The sequence below is a fragment of the Xiphophorus hellerii genome, chromosome 7 (assembly GCF_003331165.1).
Source record: "Xiphophorus hellerii strain 12219 chromosome 7, Xiphophorus_hellerii-4.1, whole genome shotgun sequence".
Lineage (NCBI taxonomy): Eukaryota > Metazoa > Chordata > Actinopteri > Cyprinodontiformes > Poeciliidae > Xiphophorus > Xiphophorus hellerii.
The window spans coordinates 32,671,354-32,680,882 of NC_045678.1; positions in this window are offsets into that span (position 1 = coordinate 32,671,354).

A 9,529-nucleotide genomic window follows, 5' to 3' on the forward strand; every position below is an offset into this window, starting at 1 on the left:
GAGTCGGTTCCGGATCTCTAAGGGAGAAGGCACTCTACCCTTTTCCAGCTAAAGACCATGGCGTCGGATCTGGAGGTACTGATTCCCGGCCGCTGCACACTCTCTGCTGCGAACCGCTCCAGTAGAGCTAGATCATGACCCGATGAAGCCAGCAGGACCACACATCATCTGCAAAAAGCAGAGGCGTGACCCCAAAGCCACCAAAACGGATCCCTTCAAAAGCCCGGCTGTGCAGAAACGTGGCCTCGGACTCAATGTCCCCCAAATCCAAAAATCTAATCAAATTTTATTTGGTATAGCACATTTCAACAATAAGGCATTTCAAAGAGCTTACACCATAAAAGCACAAAAATACAGTCATAGAAACACAGCCAACAACTGAAACATTACATTTTGTCGCTCCATATCAGATTATTAATTAATGTTCCATTATGCATGGCTCTCAATCTTGAGCCCTGCGGTGAGATGAGACTATTTCTAGTTGGAACCTCTCCGCCTCACACACCAGTTCAGGCTCCTTCCACCAGAGAGGTGAGACTCCAGGCCCAGTGAGAAGCTCCTGCAGCCCAGGGTCAGACGGCCAAGGTCCCCGCCTCGGCCTTCCAATGTCTCACATTGCACCCAGCCCCTTTGGCTCATCCCACAGTGGAGAGCCAAAAGGGAAGGAGAACCAACATCTCCGCTCGGGCCTGAGCCTGGCCAGACTCCATGGGCTAAAGCCCGGGCACTAGGTGCTTGCCAAGGTGCTCCAACTTCAGAGTGGGGCCCTGGTGACCTGGACTATACAGACTCGCCCAACAATTTCACACAGGACCTAAAAGCTATTGAAGAAAACATAATGATTTTGACCAAAAAAATGCCAAAAATAAAAAAGAGTTAAAAAGGAATATAAATGAGTGGCATCATCTACACAGACTAGTAGAATAATTTCACACTGGTTTTGAGTCAATAGGTCACTGTAATGAAGGTCTTCATTACTGGTCAGGATAACACTTGAATTATGTGTAAATGAGAATGAGACGGGTACAAATAGATTGAAGTATTTATTGGGTGTTTATGCAGGGCATCTCAGTGGGTATTGAGGGTGTCCTGGGGGGGGGAATAATATAAATGAAGTAGGTATGGTAATTATGAAATGTATTACAAATGTTTGTAGATTATGGCTTACCTCTGTCTGTTCCTCTGTAGGGTGTTCAGGCGAAAAGAGTCCCCGGGGGCCTGAACACCTGATAAAGATTCCGGAAGAGACCAAGTGCAGATGGAAGAGGGGGAACAAAGCCTGAGGCATTTTAGAAGTGATGAATAAATTAATATTTATATGAGGGTAGTTTTAGATAGCAAATGAGTATGTAACCATGAAGAATGTGTGTTATTTATGTGTTGAAGATTGGTTGTTTTGTTAAGTTGTTTGGTGTATATGTGGTTTGTTCTACCCTGTCTTTTGGGAAGTGTGTTAATTGGTGCCGCCCAGGATTACAAAGCCTGCATGTTGGCCACATGATAGGAGTAATAGGTGCGGGTGCTGCGACACCTCATGACCATGTAAGCAGGAATGACATTTTTGTTAAATGTTGGAGATTAAAACACCTGGTTGGTTGCACTACCCCTGCCTCCAGACTCCTATTTCAGCCCTCCCGCTAAGGGTCATCCTAACAGTCACATGACCTAGAAGCTATTGAAGAAAACCACTAAATTTTAAACTAAAAAGAATAGATAAAATGCCAAAAATCTACTAAAATGGAAATAAAAATTAGTCTGTCTCTTCAATCCAAACTATTGAATACCGTATTTTCCGCACCATAAGGCGCCACCTAAAAACCTTCAATTTTCTCAAAAGCCGAGGAGTGCCCCTTATAATCCGGTGCGCTTATATATGGACCAATATTGAGCCGCAAACAGGTCTCGCAACTACGGTAAGCAGCCGCCGCTACATTTTCCCCCGTAGAAGAAGAAGCGCGCGGTGCATGCTGGGTTTTGTGTAAAGACCCCAAAATGGCTCCTATTAAGAGACACGCTGACGACGCAGAGTTTAAGCTCAAGGCGATCAGTCACACGGTAGAACATGGGAACAGGGCAGCAGCCAGAGAATTTAACATGAACAAATCAATGGTTATAGCGGAAGTGGATATATATTGTGATTGCACTAACATTTGATTTACCGTAACAGTATCAGACTGTTTTTTACGTGTTTATTGAATCGAGGAAAAGTTCCCCTCCACTATATGTTACACCTTGCTGTTGTTAAAAGATAAACTGTGTCACCAAAATACCACGTCACTTACTTTACCTCAGGGAAAATAATAAAACAGCTGTTTGTTCATTTTGGGAATGAACGGAGTTTTCAGAACGCTGGTTTGTAATCTATTAATAAAGTTTGACTGACCTATCTGACTGTTTTGTTGACATTCCCTTTAGCGCAGCTCCATCTAATGGATGCATAACGTAACCCCAGCCTCTACTGTAGCGGCTGTTCTATGAGCCTTATAATGCGGAAAATACGGTAATTTCAAAGTGATTTTGAGTCGATAGGTGACATGAATTGGAAGCTATTGAAGAAAAATACTAAATTTTGACTAAAAAATAGTTAAAAAGCACGAATTAGCACTTTTTGTGTCAGTTGGTCACAAGGCAAGGCATTTATTAACATTTGTTTGACAGGAGTGTTTGGTTCGGAAATTTGTTGACGGTCCCTAAGTGAACCTCCGAGCGCTTGAGGAGGGAGCGGTGGAGAACGGCTGGCCGACATTAGCGCTCATAAATCGGATCAACCTTTAGCTAAACGCCGCTTACACCGTGGAGCGCCAATATCCAACTTGAAACTAACTTCACTGCGGTCCACAAATCATCCAGCTTAGCTTGTGGCTAAGCTGGATGCTTAGCCACAAGCTAAGCTAGGCTATCGTGTCGCTTCTCCAGCTCTGAAATCCGTCTATCCTGTGACACGACTGCGGCTTCGGTTGATGTCACACAGTCACAGATGCCGGAAAATGCCGCTTTGAGAATGGAAATTGATCCACTGAGCTCCGCAAACCTCATGTCGACCCTGCTGCTAAGCTTGCTAATGGCTGCTAGGTTGTCACGCGGGGCTCGTGTTAGCATTAGCCACCTCGAAGCCTGCTAGTTTGGTCCGGTGGTCTAGAGTCTCATCCCCCGAGCCTTTGTCTTTTTTATTACCTTTGGGCTTTGTCATCTTGTGCTTAATGTGGCACACTACACCTGTGTTAAGCAGAAGTTTTAAAGATTATTTAGGGTGAAATAATGAAGTTGAGCTGGAGCTTCCTCAAAGCACGTCTACTCCATATTGAGACCTAGACCACGTCCCAAAGTCCAGCTTTTGACCATCTCTGGATGCACCAGGACAGACGGTGAAGAAGCTTTCCATTCACGAGGAGACATCCGGTCAGGAGCAGAAATAATGGAACGGTCATTTATCAGAACAAGATGTTTAATGTTTCATTTGTCAAGATAAAAAAAATTAAGGCAATAACTGACAGAACCCTAAATTATGCTGAAGATGTCTGCTGTAATCCTCTAAATATCTGGAGATGAAACAGATCAACCCCAGCTGATCGATAACAGTTATCTTCCTCCTGCTCCTCTTCCTCTTCGTTTGCCTTGTTTTTGTGTCAGTGAAGTAAAATGACTCGTTCATCAGCAGCTGGTTCCGTCTCTATGGCAACCAGTCCATCTACACAAGTACTGATGATGAATAACAAAGTCAGAAAAGGTTTGTCAGGGAGGAATAAACAGTGGAGGCTGTTTCCATCTCTGTCCCAGATCAGATAATGATTTCTGTTTGGCTTCTTCAGCAGTCGTCCCACACACACCCACTCATGTCATTTTCCTCTGATATCATAAAGCATTAGACAGGAAATGAACTCCGCCGACTGTAAACAGGTCCGATCACCTTCTGTCATCATGAGCACGTCTGAGTTAATCATGTTAACTTCCTGTTGGCTGTGGAAGGAGAAACCTGCTCCGGGTTCTCCCTCACGTCTGATGGACAGGATCCGGCGCCGGGCTTTTCCTGTTGGGAACCAGTAAGGCCTGACTGGGGACATGTCCTAAACACATTTCAAGTCATTCAAAGATTAATATCTGAGTCCAAACATCTGTCTTTAATCCAACTTCAGCCTCTTCATAATTTCAGCTCAGAAACCTGAAGGACCAACATGAGGACATCCTGTCCTCATGTTGGCATGGAGACAATTCATCTCCATAACTGAGGGAGTCTCTGGCAGCTGTAGAGGAGAAGCTCAGGATTTATTTCTCCTTCTACCTCCCAACCCTCAGCTGAGTGAAAGAACCAGATCATGAACACAAGAAGCTGAAATGGGTTCCAGAGAAGAGCTGACTTCAATATGCAGGATTCCTTGTGCTGAGCTTCTGGTTTCAGCTCCCAACATGTTGGGTTTGACTCTTATTTGAGTTTTTCTCCCTGGTTTGTGGATCTTGTTTGTAATGTGATCGTGTTTCCATCCATCCATCCATCCATCCATCCATCCATCCATCTTCTTCCGCTTATCCGGGGTCGGGTTGCGGGGGTAGCAGCTTCTGAAGGGAGGCCCAGACTTCCCTCCCCAGCCACTTCTTCCAGCTCCTCCGGGGGAATCCCGAGGCGTTCCCAGGCCAGCCGAGAGACACAGTCCCTCCAGCGTGTCCTGGGTCTTCCCCGGGGCCTCCTCCTGGTGGGACGTGCACGGAACACCTCACCAGGGAGGCGTCCAGGAGGCATCCTGACCAGATGCCCGAGCCTCAACTGGCTCCTCTCGATGTGAAGGAGCAGCGGCTCTACTCTGAGTCCCTCCTGGATGACTGAGCTTCTCACCCTATCTCTAAGGGAGAGCCCAGCCACCCTACGGAGAAAATCCATTTCGGCCGCTTGTATCCGCGATCTCGTTCTTTCGGTCATGACCCAAAGCTCATGACCATAGATGAGGGTGGGAACGTAGATCGACCGGTAAATCGAGAGCTTCGCTTTTTGGCTCAGCTCTCTCTTCACCATGACGGACCGGTACAGCGCGGCTTGACGGCAGACGCTGCGCCAATCCGCCTGTCGACCTCCCGCTCCCTTCTTCCCCCATTCGTGAACAAGATCCCGAGATACTTGAACTCCTCCACTTGGGGCAGGACACCCCCCCTGACCCGGAGAAGGCACTCTACCCTTTTCCGGCTCAAGACCATGATGGCCTCGGATTTGGAGGCACTGATCCCCATCCCGGCCGCTTCACACTCGGCTGCGAACCGCTCCAGCGAGAGCTGCAGATCACGACCTGATGAAGCCAGAAGGACCACATCGTCTGCAAAAAGCAGAGAAGAGATCCTAAGGCCACCAAATCGGATCCACTCAACACCTTGGCTGCGCCTAGAAATTCTGTCCATGAAAGTGATGAACAGAATCGGTGACAAAGGGCAGCCCTGGCGGAGTCCAACTCTCACCGGAAACGAGCCCGACTTACTGCCGGCAATGTGGACCAGGCTCTGACACCGGTCATACAGGGACCTGACAGCTCGTATCAAAGGGCCCGGTACCCCATACTCCCAGAGAACCCCCCACAGGCCTTCTCCAAGTCCACAAAACACATGTAGACTAGTTGGGCGAACTCCCATGCACCCTCCAGGACCCTGCCGAGGGTGTAGAGCTGGTCCAATGTTCCACGACCAGGACGAAAACCACACTGCTCTTCCTGAATCCGAGGTTCGACTATCCGACGGACCCTCCTCTCCAGGACCCCTGAATAGACCTTGCCAGGGAGGATTAAGAGTGTGACCCCTCTATAATTGGAGCACACCCTCCGGTCCCCCTTTTTGAACAGGCGGACCACCACCCCAGTCTGCCAATCCAGGGGAACTGCCCCCGATTGTCCATGCGATATTGCAGAGTCGCGTCAGCCAACACAACCCTACAACATCCAGAGCCTTAAGGAACTCCGGGCGGATCTCATCCACCCCCGGAGCCTTGCCACCGAGGAACTTTTTAACCACCTCAGCGACCTCGTCCCCAGAGATTGGAGAGCCCAACCCAGAGTCCCCAGGCTCAGCTTCCTCAATGGAAGGCATGTTGGTGGGATTGAGGAGGTCTTCGAAGTAGTCTGCCCACCGGCCCACAACGTCCCGAGTAGAGGTCAGCAGCACACCATCCCCACTATAAACAGTGTTGGTGCTGCACTGCTTCCCCCCCCGAGACGCCGGATGGTGGACCAGAATCGCCTCGAAGCCGTACAGAAGTCTTTCTCCATGGCCTCTCCAAACTCCTCCCACGCCCGAGTTTTTGCCTCAGCAACCACCCGAGCTGCATGTCGCTTCGCCCGCCGGTACCCATCAGCTGCTTCCGGAGTCCCACAGGCCAAAAAGACCCGATAAGACTCCTTCTTCAGCCTGACGGCATCCCTCACCGAAGGTGCCCACCAACGGGTTCGAGGGTTGCCGCCGCAACAGGCACCGACAACCTTGCGGCCACAGCTCCGATCGGCCTCCTCGACAATGGAGGCACGGAACACGGTCCACTCAGACTCCATGTCCCCCACCTCCCCCGGGATGGGAGTTAAAGCTCCGACTCACAGGGGATTCCACCAGACGTTCCCAGCAGACCCTCACAACACGTTTGGGCCTGCCAGGTCTGACCGGCTTCCTCCCCCACCACCGGAGCCAACTCACCACCAGGTAGTGGTCAGTGGACAGCTCCGCACCTCTCTTCACCCGAGTGTCCAAGACATACGGCCGCAGATCCGATGAAACGATGGCAAAGTCGATCATCGAACTGTGGCCTAGGGTGTCCTGGTGCCAAGTGCACATATGGACACCCTTATGGTTGAACATGGTGTTCGTTATGGACAATCCATGACGAGCACAGAAGTCCAACAACAGAACACCGCTCGAGTTCAGATCGGGCGGGCCGTTCCTCCCAACCACGCCCCTCCAGGTCTCACTGTTATTGCCCACGTTAGCGTTGAAGTCCCCCAGCAGAACAAGGGAGTCCCCAGGAGGAGCACTCTCCAGTACCCCCTCTAAGGACTCCAAAAAGGATGGGTAATCTGAACTGTCGTTCGGCCCGTAAGCACAAACGACAGTCAGGACCCGTTCCCCCACCCGTAGGCGGAGGGAGGCTACCCTCTCGTTCACCGGGGTAAACCCCAACGTACAGGAGCCGAGATGGGGAGCAACAAGTATGCCCACTCCTGCCCGACGCCTCTCACCCTGGGCAACTCCAGAGTGGAAGTATGTCCAGCCCCTCTCAAGGAGACTGGTTCCAGAACCAGAGCCATGCGTCGAGGTGAGACCGACTATTTCTAGCCGGAACCTCTCGACCTCACACACTAGCTCCGGCTCCTTCCCCACCAGAGAGGTGACATTTCACGTCCCAAGAGCCAGCTTCTGCAACCGAGGATCAGACCGCCAGGGCCCCCTCCCTTGGCCGCCACCCATCACACAATGCACCCGACCCGTGTTTCCTTTAACCCCAAACTAAAACGATCAGTCCTCTCCTGGTCCACATGTTTCACCTGGTTTCCGTTTTCTAGAGACGGGACATCCGAAGCCAGACTTCTTGTGAGGTCTTGCTGAAAACCATGTGACTGACAACATTGCATGGGACACTGTCTGCTTCATTTTGTGCGTCGGTTTTCAAAGTAAAAGCGCAATGAGTCTGCTGCTTCATGGGTTGTTGTAGGTCAGTGGTGTCCTGCAGTGGGTCCTGGAGAGCCGGCGTCCTGCATGTTTTAGTCTCTCCCTGCTGGTAGGAACAAGTCAATGTTCTTCATTAAACCAGGGAGAGAACTAAAACATGCAGGACTCCGGCCCTCCAGGACCCACTCTGGGCTCCACTGTTGTAGTAATTTGGAAGTATGTGTCTTCAGCAGTGGACGCCTTAATGGAACATTGACCAACATATTTAAATGAGTGTCCTTTTAAGGAAGACACTCATTAAAGTGGAATGTTACTGGTTCTCTCAGTTGTTGACTGCATGTGAACGTTAACACCAACTCAGTCCTTTCACTCGGCTCATTTAAGCTTTTAGGTCAAAATGAGCTACAAGCATGTGGGATATGATTAGCATGTTGACTAGCATTATCTATGGAGTTTAGTTTTATTACTAGTATGTTGACCGACATTAATATACTCTATTCAATAGTTAATGTAAATTAGTTAATAAGCTACTAAAGTTATTTAAAATGCTAATGTTGACTAATCTGCAAATTTTAGTACTGTGGCTAACAGTAGCATGTTAGCATGTTGCATACGGTATGTATAAAATTCTATGAAACTGCCCTTTAAATATAATCAAGACGTCTCTGTGCTTTGCAGCAATTTGCCAGAAAGCTGCAAGTCACAGATGTATGAGAGGTAGATTTTCAGAACCCAGAGAGGAATTTCTATGTTTTCATGTACAAATTGTGTAGAACGAGAGACAATCAAATGAGTAACAAGAATTTGTTCAGGAATCTACAGAATTCTTCAATAGGTTTAATATCTGAAATAATATCTTTTTCCAGTAGAAACTGAATGTTCTGATTAATTGTTGAAATGGGCCGAAGTTACAAACCCTAAAGGAGAACATGCAGGAGAGAGAAACACAAACTACTAATAAGACCTAAAGGAAGGAGACACTTCCATAATTATTGATTTGTAACTATAATCTGAATTGATCAACTGAATTGTGAATCTCCTGGTTCTGTTCTGCTTCTGTTCTGGTGAATTGGTTTTAAGGCTCCGCCATCCTGAACAAGAACAATAAATTACCACCAGGAAAAATGTAAATATTCAGGATTATTATCATAAATGATTTTTTGCTGAAGCTGAAAGAGTTCCAGGAGCAGACTCCCAACAGGAAGTAGAAACAACTGTTGACAAAATAAAAGCTTCCTCAGCGAGCAATGTGAAAAGAGAGAAGCAGAACCACTGGTCCAGCACTGCTGGAGTCCTGCTGGTTCTGACCCACTTTCAGCAGCTTGTTTGCATTGGTCGGATAAAAGTCTGTTTGTATGGGGGAATTTTCCTGCCATAATCTAAGACCACACACTTTCAGTCTGAAAGCAGGATTTCATGTCTTTTGTTCTCAAAACCTTTAATACTTTTGCTTGAATGTTCATTTTGAAAGCAGGACTTCATGTCTTTCTTCTAAAAACTTGTAACGCTTATACTCAACATTCCTTCTCGCGCTCACACTCAGTCTCTGCTCGCTTACGAAACATGGAACTGCCTTTTGGCACAGTTGCCTGGCAACCTCAGCCCATACATTGAAAGTGTTGTACTGGATGCGTTTGTTTCCTTCTAGCATGTGTGTGTGTGTGTGGCTACAATCGATTGTAGCAACCTGTGCCACCCACTGGATGTAGGGAGAAACAACGACGTCAGCTTTCTGCGCCACAGTACATTAAACATCCACCAGGAGAGCTACTGGTCGCTAACAGCTACTGGTCGCTAACAGCTACTGGTCGCTAAGAGCTACTGGTTGCTAACAGCTACTGGTCGCTAACAGCTACTGATCGCTAACAGCTACTGGTCGCTAACAGCTACTGATCGCTAACAG